The sequence below is a fragment of the Piliocolobus tephrosceles genome, chromosome 1, assembly GCF_002776525.5.
Source record: "Piliocolobus tephrosceles isolate RC106 chromosome 1, ASM277652v3, whole genome shotgun sequence".
NCBI classification, from domain to species: Eukaryota; Metazoa; Chordata; class Mammalia; order Primates; family Cercopithecidae; genus Piliocolobus; species Piliocolobus tephrosceles.
Window position 1 is genome coordinate 15,816,486 of NC_045434.1, and position 19,375 is coordinate 15,835,860.

The window sequence follows — 19,375 nt, forward strand, 5'->3', positions numbered from 1 at the left end:
GTGTTACTACATCTGCAATTATTAGTCCTGTGCTCGCCATGCATTTGGTGTTCCAAATAAAATGTATTTTTATTGGCTAGTTATCATCTGCCTTTTAAATAGATATAAATAAATATTGTAAAGTACAGCCTGTGACAGCAACAGTAGATGTCTGCCCCAGTTGTGTTTAGGCAACGTGCTGGCTTCTAAAAATTGCTAATAATATATTTTATTTAATGAACATATCCCAAATATTTTCAGTTCAATGTGAACAATATAAAAATGAATGAGATATTTTACATTTTTTTTATTATGGTAAAACATATAAAACAAAATTTACTATCTTAACCATTTTTATGTGTACAGTTAAATGGGATTAAGTTGATTCACATTGATGTGCAAACATCACTACCACCCATCCACAGAACATTTTTCATCTTGCCCCAAAATATTAAACGCTTTGCAAGTTTGTGTGTTATCCTTGCACAGGGCCCATGCTCATTTCCTCTGTGTCATTCCAATTTTTGGTATCACTTCCAATATTACTTGTTACCCACACAGACACAGCACCTTGGCCTTTTAAAGAGGTTCGCCGATGGTCTGAAAGTGATTAACAAGAGTTAAAGAACCTGTCTTATAGAGTAAATTTGCTTTAAACCTCAGACAATTTTGCACGCTACAAATGCCTCAGAAACTCTGACTGGGGGTTCTGTGGACACACAACTTACTGTGACAACTATAGCTTGAACATTTTCATTTTTCACTCAACCAGAACTAACTTAAGGTGTGTCGCCACCAATGTGCTTTCTCAGAGGGTCTATTGCTGACTAATTGGAGGCATTGTGTTAGTAAATTCTTCTCAAACAAATATATTCTTTCCACAGATCTTAGATCTGAGTCCTTTATGGAGGCAGTGTTAACTTTCTACTGTAAACATTTGTTATTCAACTCCAGATCAGATACAAATGGTTATCGAGATGAAGTGCAGAAATGCTTTTTTTTTTCTTTCTATTCCACATGGCTTTTTAAGACTTGGCGCAGGATAGAAAAGAATGCCTGAGTCAGGATTCGGGAATTAACTACAGGCTCACTTCTAGGTAGATGGAGAAGTGCATATCCCCACGTCCCCTTGAGGCTAGGTGTAGCCATGTGGCTTGCCTGGCCAGTGGAATACGGGCTGCAGTTACCTTGCCCCAGTCAACTCTGAAACTGTGTGTGACGCTAGTGGTGTCATAAAATGATGGATCCCCCATCAGCCTGGGACCCGTATCAATTACAAAAAGCAGAGGCCCCTCCTGCCCAGTGGGAGGCGTGTAATACGGCAGCAATAAAGTTTTGAGTCTTTAAACTCCTGAGATTTCGGGATTTTTCATTACAACAGCATAATCAACCTTATCCTGGCTAATACAGGAGCTAAGTAATAAATGCAAAAAAATCACTAAATTATGAAAGGCCTTCCTCTTTTTCCCTGCCCATCACCTGCCCACCAACATCTTCTCTGACCACCACTATAAACAATAGAACAAATTCTGAAAGAAAACTTCCCTTGGTCATAATTTTAACAAGGCTAGGTTTTTTATTTATTTTTATTTATTATTACTATTTTTTGAGACAGAGCCTCGCCTTATTGCCCAGGCTGGAGTGCAATGGCATGATCTCAGCCCACCACAACCTCTGCCTCCCAGGTTCAAGCGATTCTCCTGCCTCAGCCTCCCGAGTAGCTGGGATGACAGGCACGCGCCACCATGCCTGGCTAATTCTTAGTAGAGATAGGGTTTCACCATGTTGGCCAGGCTGGTCTTGAGACCTTGTGATCTGCCTGCCTCAGCCTCCCAAAGTGTGGGATTACAGGTGTGAGCCACCACGCCTGGCCTAATTTTTGTATTTTTAGTAGAGATGGGGTTTCACCATGTTGGTCAGGCTGGTCTTGATCTCCTGATCTCATGATCCACTCGCCTCAGCCTCCCAAAGTGCTGGGATTACAGGCCTGAGCCACTGTGCTCGGCAGCCTAGCTCTTTTATGTTGTTGTTTTTCCAGCTCAGGTTTGGTGATGTAATGGAGCCTTAAAATCTGACCATTTTCAGGCCGGGCACAGTGGCTCATGCCTGTAATCCCAGCACTTTGGGAGGCTGAGGCGGGCAGATCATGAGGTCAGCAGATAGAGCCCATCCTGGCTAACACAGTGAAACCCCGTCTCTACTAAAAATACAAAAAATTAGCCAGGCAAGGTGGCGGACACCTGTAGTCCCAGCTACTCCGGAGGCTGAGGCAGGAGAATGGTGTGAACCCAGGAGGTGGAGCTTGCAGTGAGCCGAGATTGCGCCACTGCACTCCAGCCTGGGCGACAGAGCGAGACTCCGTCTCAAAAAAAAAAAAAAAAAAAAAGTCTGACCATTTTGAAGTTTCAATCCTCTAAGGTAACATGGTTATTAGTGGGTATTGGTGTCTGGGCGTATCTGTCTATCAATCATCTTCATCACATGTTCATCCATTTTCACTTGACAGACATATTGGGGCTGAAAGCGACGTTCTTTATTTTTTTTCAAGTTAGAGAAAATATGCTCCCAGGTGAGTGAATTCTCTTTCTAATCTGAAACTCCAAGCTAAACACCTTCCAAAGGTGAAACTGCGACAGAGGGTAATCACTGGGATTCCATCCATTTGCCGCTGCCTCACTTTCAGAAAAGTGGGAAGGAGGCTGATCCTAATTTGGTACCTACAGCACACAGGCACTATGCATATTATTTAGAGTAGCTTTCAATGCAATCTCCTGAAAGATTGGTTCTTAACTTTTCGCAAACTTCTTTGAGAATGTGTTGAAAACCACTGAGCCTCTCTTCAGAAATCAACACACAAAAAGTTTGCATTCAACGTAAGGATGTTTGCAGGGGTCATGAACCCCAGCTGGGCTCCCTTCAGATGCATTTCTGCCTGCTCTAGAGAGATGTCATATGGCGGAGAAGCATAATGTAAGGAAATCACACAATTTAAAAACCTGAGTCCCACTTATCAGACACCTGCTAGCTGCAGAATCTTAGTGAGTCACCTGACATCTCTGAGCCCCATCTCCTTTTAATACGGAGTAATCTCTCCGGAGCCTGCTCTGTGCTGCATGGTGTGTTAGACAGGGGGATGGAGCTACAGTGATGCTTAAGACCCACTGCCTGCCCTGAGAAAGCTCACAGGCGAGTACTCTAAGGGAGACAGAATAATACACATCGATAGAGGAGAAGCAACCCCCTACCTCTCGCCTATGCTAACCCCACCGAGAGCCAGCTTCCAGGACACAGACTGGGTCCCATCTGCCACGGGGTGGGGCTGCAGGTTTTATAAGGTTCCATTTGGGCATGGCTGTCTGATTCCTCCTGCTTCGGCACTTCAGATGTGGACACACCCAATTCTGCTCTCCCCCTCCAGCTGGCTTGAGAGAAAGGTAGAGCCTGCCCCACTAGAATGGAGCCGCTGGCTCTCTTTTCTCTTTTTCACAAATGAACAGGCTTTTCATTTGGGGTTCAATACTACATTTACGTTTAGGGATCCACAGAGGCTCCATTTAGGCCCAGAGGCTCATCCCAGTGCTGCAGTCTGTAAGGAACTTGGCTGAATATAAAGTGAGCCTTTGGTTTCTCACCCATTATCACTCATTTGTACGTCTCCCTCAGGGAATCAGGAGGGAGGGAGTGTGCTTGGCAGATGAAAGTTCAGGTCTTCCTGAGTCCTCTGAAACAGGGGCAATGCCCAAACCCCACGTGAACACTTTAGAAAGAGTAGCCAGGGCACAGTCTGATCAGTGCTCTGGGGGCAACATGAGCTGTGTGCTCTGGAGGCAGACAGGAGGAGCAGCTTATTGTGGGGTAATGAGGCCACGTGGCTGACCTCTCAGCTGTGAAGAGGGCATGAAATGAATTGCACATGGGCACTTTGCAGATTGTCTGGATGAAAACAAGATGCTACAGCCATTCGCCAGTGTGGACATCAGCCCCTCAGTTTATCTCAAGGGGGAATGGCGCTGGCTGGAGTATCTTCTCCCTTCCTTTCCTGACTCCCCGCTCCCCAGGCCCACCCCCACCCCCACTCAAGATGATTGTTCTTTAGTCAAGGGGAATGAATGTCTTCCAACACGATATGCTTTCCAAACCCTTTGAGCTTGTGCTTCTCTTCTTTCTTTTCTTTTGGGAAATAAGATTCTGGGTCAGAAGTCTTCTAAATTTAAAGAAAGTACTTAGAGAAGAGCATCTTCTTTCTCTGCTAAGGCAAAAGCAAGCCTGAACCCCCATGCTAATGAATCTGCAATGCTAGGGCATATTCGGAAGCTGCCCAGAAGAAGTGGGTGGAAAAGAAGGTCTGATTTAACTGAGAGTAAATTGTGCTCAAGTGATATGTAATCTCTCCAAGGCAATGTGTCACTCAACTGCAAGCTTTCCTCATTTTCTCCCACTAATTCATCTGCTTTCCTACTTAGATTCTATGGGCTATGTCACATGGCGTTGAAGAAAGTCACATTACATCACAAGCGTGGACACACCTTCTCCCCAGCTGGGGCAATCTGGCTGTCCCTACTTAGTCCACAGAGATGAAGACACAAACCAGCTCCTCCTCTCTTCTGTTTATCTTCAAAAAGGCTCCTGTAGATGTCCAAGCCTGTAATTTCTCAGATCTGGGGCTTCATCATTTACTTGCTTTGCTTTCAACTCTATAAAGTTTTCCTGTGCCCTAAGGAACAGGAGCCCTGTTTGTTCATGTGCCAGTTTGGAGAGCCAGGACTTAACTACAAATAATTGAGCACATGTGCAGGAGTCTGCATGTGGAACCTTGAGCCTCCCCAGCTGAGCTTCTAACTGACTCCCACAGCACCTCTCAGTCTTGCTTCTGGCAGGGAAGCCCCAGGCTTGGGATCCAGCTATGTGGCATTGGACCCAGCCCAGAGCTATAGCCCAGGGTGGAAGAGAAACAGCTCAATGTTTTCATCTTATTCTGCAAAACAAGACAAAGCCTTCTTCTATCCCTTTACAATGAGATAAGAAGACTAGAATTTATATCAGTTTGCAAGTTGATCATCCAGAATGTAAAGAGATGCAATCTGTGTAATTAATTTGCATTTCTGATGGCAGAACAGAAATTCAGTGACTACCAGTGTAACTTAGGAGAGTAAGAATTGTCTCATGTGAAAAATGGTTAGGACCAAGTGCCATCTTGGCTTAGCTAAGACCTGATGACAAGCCAAGATCCTACCTCTGTTATATTAACATAGTATTCGTGCATTCATTCAATCAAAATCTTAGCACCTACTTGTATATGCCAAGCTGGGCACAAGATACTGAACAAGAGATAACTCCTGCCCTCGTGAAATTCAGTCTAGTGCAGGCTTTGGACAGGTGAATAGAAAACAAAGTATAGTGTGACGAAAGATGAATGTTGGCCAGTTAACAAAAGAACAGCAATTTTTAGCCAGAGGAAATGACACAACCTTTTTTTCAAAATATAAGGAACTAAGGCTGGGCGTGGTGGCTCATGCCTGTTATCCCAGCACTTTGTGAGACTGAGGCAGGCAGATCACGAGGTCAAGAGATCAAGACCATCCTAGCCAACATGGTGAAAACCTGTCTCTACTAAAAAACACAAAAATTAGCAGGGCGTGGTGGTGCGGGTCTGTAGTCCCAGCTATTCGGGAGGCTGAGGCAGGAGAATCACTTGAACCTGGGAGGCGGAGGTTGCAGTGAGCCAAGATCATGCCACTGCACTCCAGTCTGGCGACAGAGCGAGACTCTGTCTCAAAAAAAGAAGAAAAAAAAGTAAGAAACTCCAAGGCAAAGAATCCATAGAATGTCCTTAAACTTCAGGTTAAATGTTGGTCACTATACACATGTGACTTATTGCTATCTAATTTTATGAATTATGTAAGTATTTATTAAGAAAGTTGTAAAAACAATTAAACAATTTTTAAAAAACAGATGCCCGAGCAGATTTTGGAGGTTCAGAGTGGCACTCTGTCTTATGCTAGTGAAGGCAGGAAACTGCCCCTGACCCCTTTGCAGGTGGGAACTGGAGTGTGGGCGTGAGAACTAGCCAGGTGCTTCGGCGCTGGCAGAGGTGAAGTCCACTCACTTGCACCCACTGTGCTCAACCTCCAACAGGAGGGACCATGCAGGTAAACAGATACAGGAGCCGGGGTGAGTGCTTTTGGGCGCTGGTAGAAACAAACTCTGTACCAGTCCCACGGCAGCATCTGGGGGGTGTCTGCGACCCCTTAAGCCCCAGAGGAAGTGTTACAGCCAGTGCTCTTTTAGCTTTGCCATCTGCAGATGGCTTACGTATTAACAGCTCAGTGGAGGGTCCATGTGACAGCCTTTTGCACCCACACTTGTGGCTCCGAGCTCTTGTTCAGCATCCTGGAAGAACAAGGTCGCATGAATGAGTTGAAGATGGTAAATGTGGGAGGTTTTTATTGCCAATGAAAGTGGCTCTCAGTAGGATAGGGAGTTGAAAAGGAGACACAGCAGGAAGGTAATCTTCTCCCAGAGTCCACCTGTCCTTGGTCGGACTCCTCTCTGAAGCTGCACCATCAAGCTGTCCTTCTGAAGTCAAGCTGCTTCTCTCCAATGTTCAACATAGTCTCCAATGTCCGGTTGCTCTCCTCTACTCCCTCTGCCAGTGGAGCCTTGGGTTTTCATGGGCACAGGATCGGGGATGGGGTGGAGCGGGCCATGGGTGGTTTTGGAAAAGGCAAAATTCAAGCAGAAAAACAGGGATGTATGTGCTCACTTTGGGCTGAGGTTCCAGGCTTGAGGGTGGGGCCCTTGCCCGGGACCCGCCCTCTTCCACCCAGAATTTCCCTGCCTCCTGTCCCTATCGTTGGTGACATCATCTCCCTTTTATTTGACACTATCAGCAATCCCACCAAATCTAGGCGTCACCAACCAAGGTTCTGTAAGGACAAGCTGTTGACTTGTGCGAGGAGTAGCAGAAGTGGAGCCATAATTTGCAGAAGCCCACTGCCGTGTAGAGTCATCCAGGCACCCTGAGTTGATTTGCATGATCATATCTTTGCATAGTCCTTTGCTCTGGGGGGGAACCAGGTGAATGCCTCCCAGGCAAAGCGCTCTCCTCTCTGTCTTAATGATGCCATGAGCAAAGCTCTGCCCACGTATCCTGGTGCCTTGACTATCAGAAATTGAAATCACCTGCAACGTGAACCAAGCCTCCTCAGCCTTCTTTAGCCAGAGGAAGCATTTCCTTTTGCAGTCCATTTCCCAGTGTTCTCCTTAAGGCCCCTGATCACTGGGCGACGTGGCCGTTGCCTCATGTGGGTTTTCATATTTTCTCAGACAAAAGATGCTTCTGTGATCTGCAAGCTGTTCTGTTCTGCAGGTCTTGCTCTCTCTCCTGCATTCTTTTTTCCCTTCGTTAGGTTACGCTAAAGTGTTTCTGCAGCTCTCTTAAACTTTCTACTAACAAAACACTGGCCTCATTTCTATTAGCTTGTCCTTAGGGCACCTCTGGGAAGCATCTCAGTTGTTCCTTATGCAACACAAGTAACCGGCCTCACAACTCAAAGCTTGGCTGTAGGCAGATGACTACTAAATGCTAACATGGGGAAAGAGAGAACAAAAAACTGTTTTTTTTTTCTCTTCAAGGACTTTGAATCTAGTCAAGGACACCAAACATTTATGGATTTACAAAGAAACAACTTTGTCTCATAAACAAGAAATAGTCTTCTCTGCTTCTAGAGCCCTTTGTCCATGAGGCCATGGTAGCAATATTTTTATTCCATTGGATGCTTTGCCCCTTTGTTTTTCTATGAAGATGAGCCCCATGAGGGTAGACGCACATCTTTTCAACTTCTCATCCCAGTGCTGTGAAAGAAAATAGAATCTCAGGACCCCACACTCACTATGCCAAAGGGAAAGTTAAGATTGGGAACTGAGTCACCAATCCTGCCTTCCTTTTGTTCTGGAGCAGCTAGCTGTAATTCCACAACCTGTGTCATAGGCTCATTTCCTGTACTCCCTCTTTTCTCATGTCTATAATACTTTATTTTAAATAAAATGTAGATCTGCTGAGCATGAGACAAGTTGTCATTGACTTTTTCATCTACACTCTCTTTTCACATGTAAAATGTAGTTTACTAAGGCTCATCAGAGCCTCACTAGAATGTAACCACCTACCTCACTGCCTACCCACTCTCCTCTTTTTTCCCCTCCTGCTTCCTCTTTCCTCTTTAAATACAGAAGTTGCTGAAACCCTTTTGGAAAAATCACAGGTCACAGATGTCCCTGTAACTGGTGTATTTCCCCAAGCATGTCCTCGACCTTGACAAAATAACCCTCTATGGATTGACACCTGCCTCAATCACTTTTTGGTTGACAGTGCCCATCATGGTGCCTCTTACATGGGTATTCTATAAGTATGTGTTGGGTACTAAATTTGTTGAGAGGTAAAGTGGCTGAATCAACTTCTTTACATTGACTGCCCTTAGGCAGGAATAGTTTTCACCCAGTTACTTAACTGTTCAGAAATCGGTTGCACACTGTTGATGAGAAACAGAAGCTCGGGATGTTCATGTCAGCCAACATTTCCTCATTCACCAGGAAGTATCACTTGAACGAGGTTCAAGTTCTGTCCTAGCAGAATGGCAAGGACAGTTCTATTCAGCAATCATTTGGTGGCATATATAATATATGTGTGTGCGTGTGTATTTATAGACATACATACAGATTTATATGTGTGTGTGTATATATATTTATTCACACAGTTACACATGTATATAATATGATTTCAGGAAACACCAAGACAACCTCTAATAAATATATATGTTCCTATTACATCCCCCTAGTCAAGGGATGAATGTGGTGGAAGGGGCTTATGAGGAAAAGAAGGGCTCATACAATGTGTTAGGAAGTGAGTGTTCAGAAGTAGGAATGTCAATCTAGGAAAGGGGACCAGGGATGAAGGGATTCCAGGGTAGAGTGCAATGAGTGTTGCTAGTGATCCTGTATATTTAGAAGACCTGGGAATAAGAGGGTCTGAGAGGCTTACCCATGGGCAGCTGAGAGGGATTGGGGTCTGCAGTCATTCACCACTCACTGCAGCTGTGGGGTGAGAACCGCTGATCCCCATCCAGGCGGAGCTTCTGGCAGAAAGTGTGCAGAGTCATCAGATGCACGTGCTTGGGATTTGAAACATCTCAATTCAAATTCTAGCTCTGTCATCAGTCAACTTGGGAAAAAATTATTTCACTTCTCTCAGGGCTTTTTCTTCATTTCTAAAATGAAGTTGCTATTCGACCTTGTAAGTTGTTGAGTAAATTAAATAACAGAAAACACTCAATATGGTGCCTGCCACATAGAAAGAAAGTAATATACAGCAACTCTCATTAAAAGTTATTATTGGCTGAGCATGGTAGCGCACACCTGTAATCTCATCACTTTGGGAAGCCAAGGTGGGAGGATCGCTTGAAGTCAGGAGTTCAAGATCAGCCTGAGCAACATGGCAAGACCCTGATCTCTAAAAAAATTTTTTAAAATAGCAAGGCATGATGGCTCATCCCTATAATCCCAGCTACTCAGGAGGCTGAGGCAGGAAGATCACTTGAGCCCAGGAGGTTGAGGCTGTAGTGAGCTGTGATCATACCACTGCACTCCAGCCTAGGCAACAGAGAGAAACCCTGACTCAAAAAAAAAAAAAAAAAAGAAAAAGAAAGAAAAGAAAAGAACAAAAGCCAATATTGCAGGGAGAGGCAGGTCATCTGAAGATGGCTAGGTTCTCATGGTAAAGTGCTGGGATGGGGCTAGACTTTAACCAGACAAGAAATTTCAGGAGACATTTTATCCTTATGAGTATTCAAAGACTTCTGGGAAGGAAAACATTGTGAACATCATTAGACAGTTATGCCTTGGTTAGAAATAACTTTTTCTGAAAGCTGGTTTTGATTAAGAAAGGGAGAAGTGAGAAAGGACATGGACAATTGACTGGGGGGAGAGAGATTATGGGAGGAATTTCTGAGTTACAAGACATAGAAGGCTTGTCCGAGAAAAGCATGCTGAAAAGAAACTCCTTCTGCTTCTCCACTTTGCTGCTGAGTAGACGGGGGCTGGCCCTCCTTTGGTAGCTGAATGTCACTTCCTCACCTCCCCCACTCTATTCTGCCCTGAGTGGAAGTGACCAAAATGTGCCATTTCCTGCAGTGGGGCGTACTACACCAATTCCTCATCGGGTGGTTAAACTATCTCTTCTTTGTTTTTCTAATACCCAGATGTTATTCAGAATACTTCTGTTCTCCTCAATTCTCTTTTCCCGTGTTGGAATTAGGACTGAACAGGTAGATTTAAGCCAACTTGATTTTCTGTCAATTTGGGAGTCAAATCTTGCGAGTTTTTTTTAAAGAGACTGCGGTGAAAAAAAACCGAAAGTACTCAAAAGAGCATTATTCTCGGGATGCTTCTGATTTATCTGGAGCCAGAAAATTAAAGACATTTATAAAAGGCAGATTTCTGCGAAAAAAAAAAAAAAAAAACAACCATTTTATCTTCCTCTTACCTGAAAGCCAGATTGTGTTTAGAATGTGCAAATTGGAAGCAGATTGAATAAGTGCTGCTGCTCAGGGTTTGGGCCTTTTGAATGTGAAAGAAAACCCTAACTATGAACCAATCGATTTGTCTGCTCTTAGGAGGCTTATCTGTCATGAGCTATTATCTTATACTGTAGTAATAAACACGCCTTGCCTACTGAAGAGAGGTGTGGAGTCCCATAAACTTCTAAGAGGATATTCTCAAGGGCAACAGTTCCCAACACATGTCCTAAGAGGAACTAGTTCCCTGGGATGGTAATGCACTATCTGTGCCAACCAAGCTTGGAAAATACCAGATTATACAAAATAAGCTCAATTTATTTTCCTCAGGAACGTTCAGCCTTCAATATAAACCTAATATACATATTTCATATCCATTCATTGAGATTTTTCTAGAGTGAAGAGTCAATATTTAGCATTTTCCAAACTAATTCGACCATAGACTCCTATTTCTGAGAATGGTTTTGAGAGACTCGCGTTCCGTGGGCCACATGTTGAGAAATACTGCACAAAAGTCATTAGTCTACTGATGGTTAGTGTGTGGTTAGCTATTTAAAATAATAACACATTTGCTGGCATTCTAGATCCTTGAGTCTGGGAGACAAAAGCTCACCACTATTTGTAGTAAAATTAATCATCACTTTTTGGAGCTAATTGAATATTAAACTGGCATAATTCCTACATGGAAGACACACGAAATACATACATAAAATATAACTCGTTTTGTTCTGTAGATGAGGTGAGTAGAAACTGGCAATTATCAACTGATCAGTGATTTTTTCTTTGTAGAAGATTCTAGCCTGCAGAGACATATGGTGGACAACTTGAAATCAACCAAGATAATAATTTTCTTTATATTGATGAACATTCATTTCCATCCAGAGAGATGTGCTGGGGAATATATATTCCTGCCTGAAGAGAGGAGGGCAGAGTTCTGTGAGCTTCCGTGTTGACAGTCAGTAGGATGATACTGCCTGAAGATTTAAAGATTCTCAGATCACCATTATATATTGGGAAACAACGAATACACACACACACAGACACACACACACACTGCTCCAGGCTGTTAAAAGATGAGAAAAGGAAAACCTAAATATGCTTGCCATTAGAGTAGCAAGAGCTGGGATTTTAAACTCAGTACTTCTGACTCTCATTCCAAATGAAAATAGAGTTTTTTCACTTGCAGATAACCATATTACAAAACATTAGAAACTTGTTAAAAGTGAGAAAATCCAAGTGTATTTCTCAATCTCCTGCTCAGAGATTCCTCTGCTCGACCTCAATGGTCGTTTTTCAAGACAAGTTTTCAGATCCAAGGCATAATAAAGGCTGCTAGAAAGAAAAAAAGCAAATAAAAGTCTCCCCTCAAAGAGACTCAAATCTAGAGTAAATTTTATGGAGCCAATTATACTGTTTACACAGGGATAAATTATGTAATAGAAACATAAACAAACTGCTGAGATGGAGAAGGAAGATTCGGTTATGCATAGAAGCTGAATTTGTCTTTGAAAGATGGACAGAATTTTAAGATATGAAAGAAGAGCATGTTGGTTTACCAGTTGCCCAAAAGGGCATAGTAAGTCAGAAAATGAGGTGTGCTGGCATTTAGTAACAGGTCATTACTGGTGACTAACAAAACCAGCCTGAGAGGCAAAGAGGACTCTGGTGTCAATTCCAAGACATCTACACCGAAGCAAGAGCTAGTGAGAGAGTAACAAACTTAAAATAATGAGACTGAATCCCACATTACAAACTGCTCAGGAAAAACAAAGCATAGGAGATAAGTATGTAGGGAGGAAGTTGAGTGGATAAGGAGAGAGGGCAGCCAGACCCAATTCTGATGGATAAATTGGGGTTTCTGGTTTGGTCTTGATTTTCAGAAACTGGCTGGATTTCTTCCTCTCTCTGTAAGGCAGCTTAAAAACATCACTGGGGCAGTGACAGAGCCAAGGAATAATGAGCAAAGGCACAGAGGTGAGAAAGTGCCAAAGGCCTGGAAGCAGCTGGTGTGTTCAGGAATCAATGAGTGACGTGTGGTTCCCCCTCGGTATCCATGGGGATTGGACCTGCGATCCCCCGAGGATATTAGAATCCAGATGCTCAAGTCCCTTATGTAAAATGATGCAGTATTTGCATATAACCTACACACATCCTCCCATAAAATTTAAATCATCTCTAGATTAGTTATAATATCCAGTACAATGTAAATGCTATGCAGATAGTTATTATACTGTGCTGTTTAGGGAATGATGACAAGGAAAATGCCTAAAGTCTGTGTATGCTCAGCACAGACACAACCATCCTTTTTTATCTCCAATTTTTTTGCCTTTCTTTTTTGTAGACACAGGGTCTCGCTATGTCACCAGGGCTGGTCTTGAACTCTGAGCCTCAAGTGATCCTCCTGCCTCAGCCTCCCGAAGTGCTGGGATCACAGGAGGGAGTACCACACCCAGCCTATTGAATATTTTTAATCTGAGGTTTGCTGAATCCATGGATGAAGAACCCACGGATACAGAACAGAGCTCTAACTGTAGTGGACTCTGCCCTCTTTTGCTCAAGAGAAAACGAAACAAAACAAAACTGGATGTTCATCTAAGAGACAAGAGTGAAAGTGCAGACCAGAACCCCATCTCTGCTAAGGGAATGACCGTCTCAGAGGTCAGATCTCTCCAACTGTGGGTCAGTGCTTTCTTCCAAATGAGCCTTGGCCCGAAGAAGCCGTGCAGTGAATGACCTTCACGCATCAACTTGGAGTCTTTCTGGAAAAGTGAATGCCATTTTTAACCATAAGAAGGGCTGGTCCTGAGGTCTGAAATTAAGAAGCCCTCATTGTGTGTGAAGGGCTTTGAAGTACCACCCGAAGTTGCTCTAGATCTTTTCTGTTCAAGTAGAAATACACTATGAATTCACCCTGGAATTACAAGCTCCTGTTGGCCTTTAGTCTGGAAAGAGGGCAGGGAAGAATTCAAAGAATGAATTATAACGAAGGAATGTTAGGCATATGATATCTGGGTGGGGGAGGCCTTACAGGGCTGAGCAACTTTCCTATGATGGCTCACACCTGTATTCCCAGCCCTTTGGGAGGCCAAGGTGGGAGGACTGACTGCTTGAGGCCAGGAGTTTAATAGCCTGGGCAACATAGTGAAACCCTGTTTCAACACAAAAGAAAAAACATAGCTGGGAGTGATGGCCGCAGGAGTCTGTGGCAGGAGGATCACTTGAACCCAGAAGTTCAAGTGAAAACAGTGGTCCTAAGACTGTGCTGCTGTTTTCCAGCCTGGGCAGTACAGTGAGACTTTGTCTCAAAAAAAAAAGAAAAGGCCCATAGGCACTATCAGCTTCAGGACAGGTGCTGCTCCCCTATAACACTCAGGGTGTTGGTGCCATCTGCACAGGGCTTGGGCATTGGCTCAGAGGAAGGGTAAGTTGGTGGTCGTCAGAGTTGAGCTAATGTTGCCCTTGAGCCATGGCTGCTGCTGCTGAGCTGAGTCACAGCCCTGGAAGAAGTGCGGGGCTTACGTGGGCTGTTGTCAGAACCAGCTTCTGCCCAGCACTGCATTCTCAGTCAGCCCTGGCTCTGGGACAGGTGGTCCCCAGGGAAGCCTGGAACATCAGGACTGCAGTTCTCTCTTTGTTCTGAATTGGTTCAGATGCCTTTTACTGAGTGTGTGTTTCAGGGATGATGGAATATCATCAGCAAGCCCAGATTTTGATGATGCTCACCAGGGAGGGTACGGACAGGCTCCACCAGGCTTCCTAAGGTAGGAAGTCAGAACTAGCAGAGGACATGGGCCCCAAGAGTCGGCACTCAACTTGCCAGCCAAGAGAAGTATTCCATGTCTCTGGAGTCAGCTTTTCTTGAGGGTTTGTATTCTATTTAGAAATGTGTTTTAGTCATGTCCTAACCAAGAGATATGATCATCAAAAAACCTTGCAGTCTGGCCATCTGGACACTTGGTTTCTTTGGGGTTTGTTAATAAAGGAAGGACAGAAAGGTCAGCATGTGGTTGGGACATCTGGCTGCCACCATAGAGTCTGGAAAAAGTCAATGATGACTAGTTGTCCCCTGAAACTGGAGTCACATCTCTGCAAAGGAAAAGCTTTCTCGTCTTGGAAATGTCATGTCCAAAGCCATTTCTCAAGTGAGCTGAGTTCTTCTTTATGAATGCCCACCAGGCATTCATCAGAAGAGTGTCCAGCACTAGGAACCCGAGCTCTTATGTTCCCATTGGAGTACTTCAGTGGAGCGCTGATGACCCCATGTAGAGGTCTGATGAGAAGCTATTGCACTCAAATCCACCTATTGATTTCAGTTCATGGAACTGACTGAGGCCTTATAAGCTCCTTGTCACCAGCACAACAGGGAGCCCTCCCTCAGAGGGAGGCCTGGAAATCCTATCTGGTCCTCTCAATAACCCCACGAGATACATTCCATTATCATCATCTCCTTTTAATAGATGAGAATGCAAAGAGGCACATAGAGATCATATAAGATTTCTCAGTACAAGGGACATCTCCACCGGGACAGCTTCACCTCAAACTCAACACTTTGTAAACTAAGTTCACCATTGCCCCGCCAACTTGCTTCTCCTTTTAGCTTCCCTGTTTTAATTAGTGCCATCATCATCCTCTTAGTGGCTCAGGGCCAAAGCTTGGAAGAAATGTGTCATTTTTATTCATTCATTATATGTGCTTCCTACAAGCCAGGCACTGTGCAAGATGCTGGGATTACAGGTAGACAATATAGGTCCTGGCCCTTAAGGTGCTTAGAGTATGCTGAGGGTCAACATAGAAGAATGGCTGGGTCCCACTGTAGAAGAGAAGCAGGACATCTCCAAATATGGCAAGCTGCTTTCTTCACATCTCTGCTCAATCTCAGTTATGTAATAAATACGCTTTAAAACATTGTCTCAGCATTCTCCAACTGACCAGCTCCACTCTTAATTCCAACTCATAAAGCTAATAACACTAGAAATTTCCAAAAAAAAAAAAAAAAAAAAAAAGAAAAGAAAAGAAAAAACCTAAGGGTTTAAAAAAAATTCTGAGCAGCTCAGTTTCCTGCAAGAGTTTTCCTAGCAAAGCCACAAATTTGATGAATAAGGATCCTGGGCTCTATCTAATGCTTTTACTGCTTTTATGCTTCTGGGAGGTATTCATTTATTTTCCACTATGCCCTGGCTATTTCCAAAAATGTTAAAAGCATAGGTGTAATAAAACTATTAAAATGGCACGTGTAGGATCAGCTTTGAGTAATGGAGTAGAGAGAATGGGATTCTCAGAAATCTAGAACTAAGAAGAGACTACTAGCCATAAAACTTAACCCTAAATTCCCTGACAGTCAAGAGAAAAAGAGAAAAGAGAAGCTTTTATTGTAAAAATGGAAGCAAAACATAGCATTAGTAGAAGCACATCTCTTTCCAGCTCTGATTCTTAGAGTGCTGTAAGCTTCATCTCCCCCACCGGCTTTCTCACTGTCTGAAATAGGTCTGTTCCTACGCTATCCCCTATCGGGCGGGGAGCCTTTGAGAACAAGGACTGTGTCTTAGTCAGTTTTTCTCCAGATGTTGACCTATAACAGACATTTGATAAATATTATTTAGTGCAGAACTGAACCAATGTCTGTATATAGGTAAGAGGAAGGAAGGAAGGGAGGGAGGGAGGCAAGGAGAGAATTACCAACATCCAAAGCAGCTTTTTGTTTTGTTTTGTTTTTGTGTTTTTTGAGACAGGATCTCCCTCTGTCACCCAGGCTGGAGTGCAGTGGTGTGATCATGGCTCACTGCAGCCTCCACCTCTCAGACTCAAGTGATCCTCCCACCTCAGCCTCCCAAGTGGCTGAGACACAGGCTCACACCACCACACCAGGCTAATTTTTGTATTATTTGAGAGACAGGGTCTTGCCATGTTGCCATGTTGCCCAGGTTGGTCTCGAACTCCTGAGCTCAAGCAATATGCCCACCTCAGCCTCCCAAAGTGCTGGGATTACAGGTGTGTGCCACCACACCCAGCCCAAAGCATTTTTCAGATGGAAACTCATAAAAATTTCTCTGACAACTCCATCCAGATTTAATTCTCAACCTCCTTCTATGTTATCTTAGTGTTTTTTTTTTTTTTTTAAACCTTTGATTATAGCACATCTTGGCAGTAATCACAGGGCCTTATCTCCTCTTGCTGCAGCTCCAGTGCCTGTGTCTAGATAAGCACTGGCCCTGCCTGTGTTTACCACCTATAGCACCGTTGCGATTTATCAACCTGGGATCAGAGTCTGACTTCATTAAGAGCAGTCAAAAGAAGGTACCATAGATTTTTGTGTCCATTCCACATGAGGAGTTTCAAAGTTTGTTTTGAAGAAGGTCCACATTTGGGGATTAATTGGAGACCTCCTTGAAGTGACTCTTCTAGGACACCCAATATTTATCGGATATATGAGTTTTTGGTGTTTGTCTGAAAAGAAAGAAGTCTTTGTACCTAAGGTTCTTATTATCTTTAGTCTCCATTCAACTGAAAGCATGATGGGGATGAAAACTCTGGCTTTCCTGTCCCAGCAGGGGCAGTGTGTATGACTGGCCCCTCTATCCTGTCTCCTCTCCACCCCCCAAAAGATTCCAGGGTGCTCAGGCTTTCTCCAGCTTCCTCTGTCAAAGCCACTCCAAAGGAAGGGGGACCTGTACTGGCCACATATGCACTGAGGTTTCTGTGACTCACCTACCTCAATGGGCTCCAGTTCCCTTGCACTGGGGGTAAGGGGAAGACCACCTTAGCATCTTTGTTTCTACTTTCATCAGAGGTAGGAATTATTTTTAGGCAAGGCCAGAGGAAAGGGTGGGCTGGCTGGACAGCTCCCTTGGGGCAAATTTGAACAAGGCATAAACTATCACTGAGATAAATTCAAATTATGGTGCTTGTTAACTTCGGCTTCCATACACAGCTGGTGAAATATAAGTTGATCCTTTCTCATTGAAGTTTGACAGAGTCTTAGGGAAGAAACATTTTTAAACAGACCTTCCCCGAGCTACTATGACTACTAAGAATTTTGAGATGAACATGGGGTAAATGCAATTAGCTGAAGTTCAGCAGCTCACTGAAGCCGAGAGACCAAGTAACACGTGGCATAGCTGGAAGGAAGAAGTGATATATTTTGTTATCTGTGTGTTCAAATCATTCAATGTGCCTCCGAAGGAGTACTCCAGATCAAAAGAAATCTGAGAATAGATTTCCAGAAAAGTGAGACAAATAGTCGACTGTTTTAGGATTGTTGATTCAGTTTTGGTCAATGCTGATTGCTAAACTAACATGTTTCTATGTAAAATTTGTACTCGGAGAAAATCAGCTTCTGTCTCTCATCAATAGGATTGAACACGAAGTTTCAAATGTCAGGCTCCAAAACCACACGTCCTAACTGGAGTCTCAGTACAATTTTTATCCTCTAATTCACAGCTATAGGCCAGGACTGTGCACACAGGCAAGCTGAAAACACCACCTGTGACATGACCGCAGAACTCTATTCTGTCCTGTGATACCATTCCTGTAACCCATTTAAAGCCTGTGGCCTACTTGTTCCGACATCCATGAATCTGCCTCCTCCCAGCAGTGGCTGCTTGCTGTGAATTAGCCGTTCTTACCTCTAACACCTCCAATAGCCGGCTGTCACTCCCTTGTGCACAGATCTGTCTATTTTTACCTGTCTATAAGCTCCTTCATTAAGTACAAGGACCACTTATTACTTTTCTTTACACTTCCTAAGAGCTAACACGATGCTAAACACATAGTGGACAATAAATACATGTCTATTGAATTAGAAAGCAAGTTGACGAATTAAGTATATAGATTTGACCTGTTGCCTGCTTACACTTGTAACTTTCACCAAACCCACCTACATGTAAGTACTTCCAGTTCTGGCTCCAACACTCTCTCTGCCTTGTCTTGCCTTATTGCTGTCTACACCCTGTATGAATGAATAAACAACAGTCTTCAACCAAAGGAAGTGGTGGCATTTCAGTCATCACGTCAAAGGTGGGGAAGGTTTGAAAGGAATGGGAAAGGAGGAAAGGAGGAAAAGCAAGGAAAACCTTTCACAGGGCCCTTAACGTGCCTCCTATACCTACTGTTTTCTCTGCCTTGAATGCATTTTATACTTCCTCCTATTACTCCCCATCCTGGCAAAAACAAAAATAAATACTAACCAAACCAAAAAGAAAACTATTACCATCCTTCAAAGCTTTCATCAAAGGACACAAAACCTTCCTTGGATGAGCCCAGCCAAATTAGTTACTAACCACCTTCCTCGGCAATCTTAGTATCTTTTTTGAGCCTTTGATTGTAACATCTCCTGGCACTTACTCTAAGGTCTTAGTTGTTTGTGTTCATTTCTCAGCTCCATAGCTAGATTGCAGCTTACCCGAAAGTGAGTTTTTCTTTTCATCGTTTTATTCCCTTAAGTGCCTAACACAGTTGGTGTTCCATAAATATGTATTGTATTAAACTGAAGAATGCTACAAAGTTACCATTAGGAAAGGAGGCATAAGTTCTGGTGGTCTATTGCACAGTTAAAAAAGAGCTAGAAGAAAGGCTAGAAGAAATGTTACAAAAGAGCTAGAAGAAAGGCTTTTGAATGTTCTTACTACCAATAAATGATGAATGCATGAGGTGATGGATATTTGATCATTATTTAACATATATATATATGGAAACATCACATTGTATCCCGTAAATACGTACAATTAAAATGTGTTAATAAAAAATAAAAATAAAAAATAAAATAAAAAATGGAAGGATAGCAAGGTCTTCCACATTGCAGACTTTGGAAGGACAATGCTGAATTGAACTTG

At 43.4% G+C, this 19,375-nt stretch overlaps 1 non-coding gene across 1 annotated transcript; it reads right to left on the reverse strand.

The window, feature by feature from the left end:
* Positions 1-423: 423 nt before the first annotated feature.
* Positions 424-528, reverse strand: LOC111526233. The gene has a single exon (XR_002726299.1). It is a non-coding gene; the product is annotated as a U6 spliceosomal RNA (small nuclear RNA).
* Between the last annotated feature and the right edge of the window lie 18,847 nt (positions 529-19,375).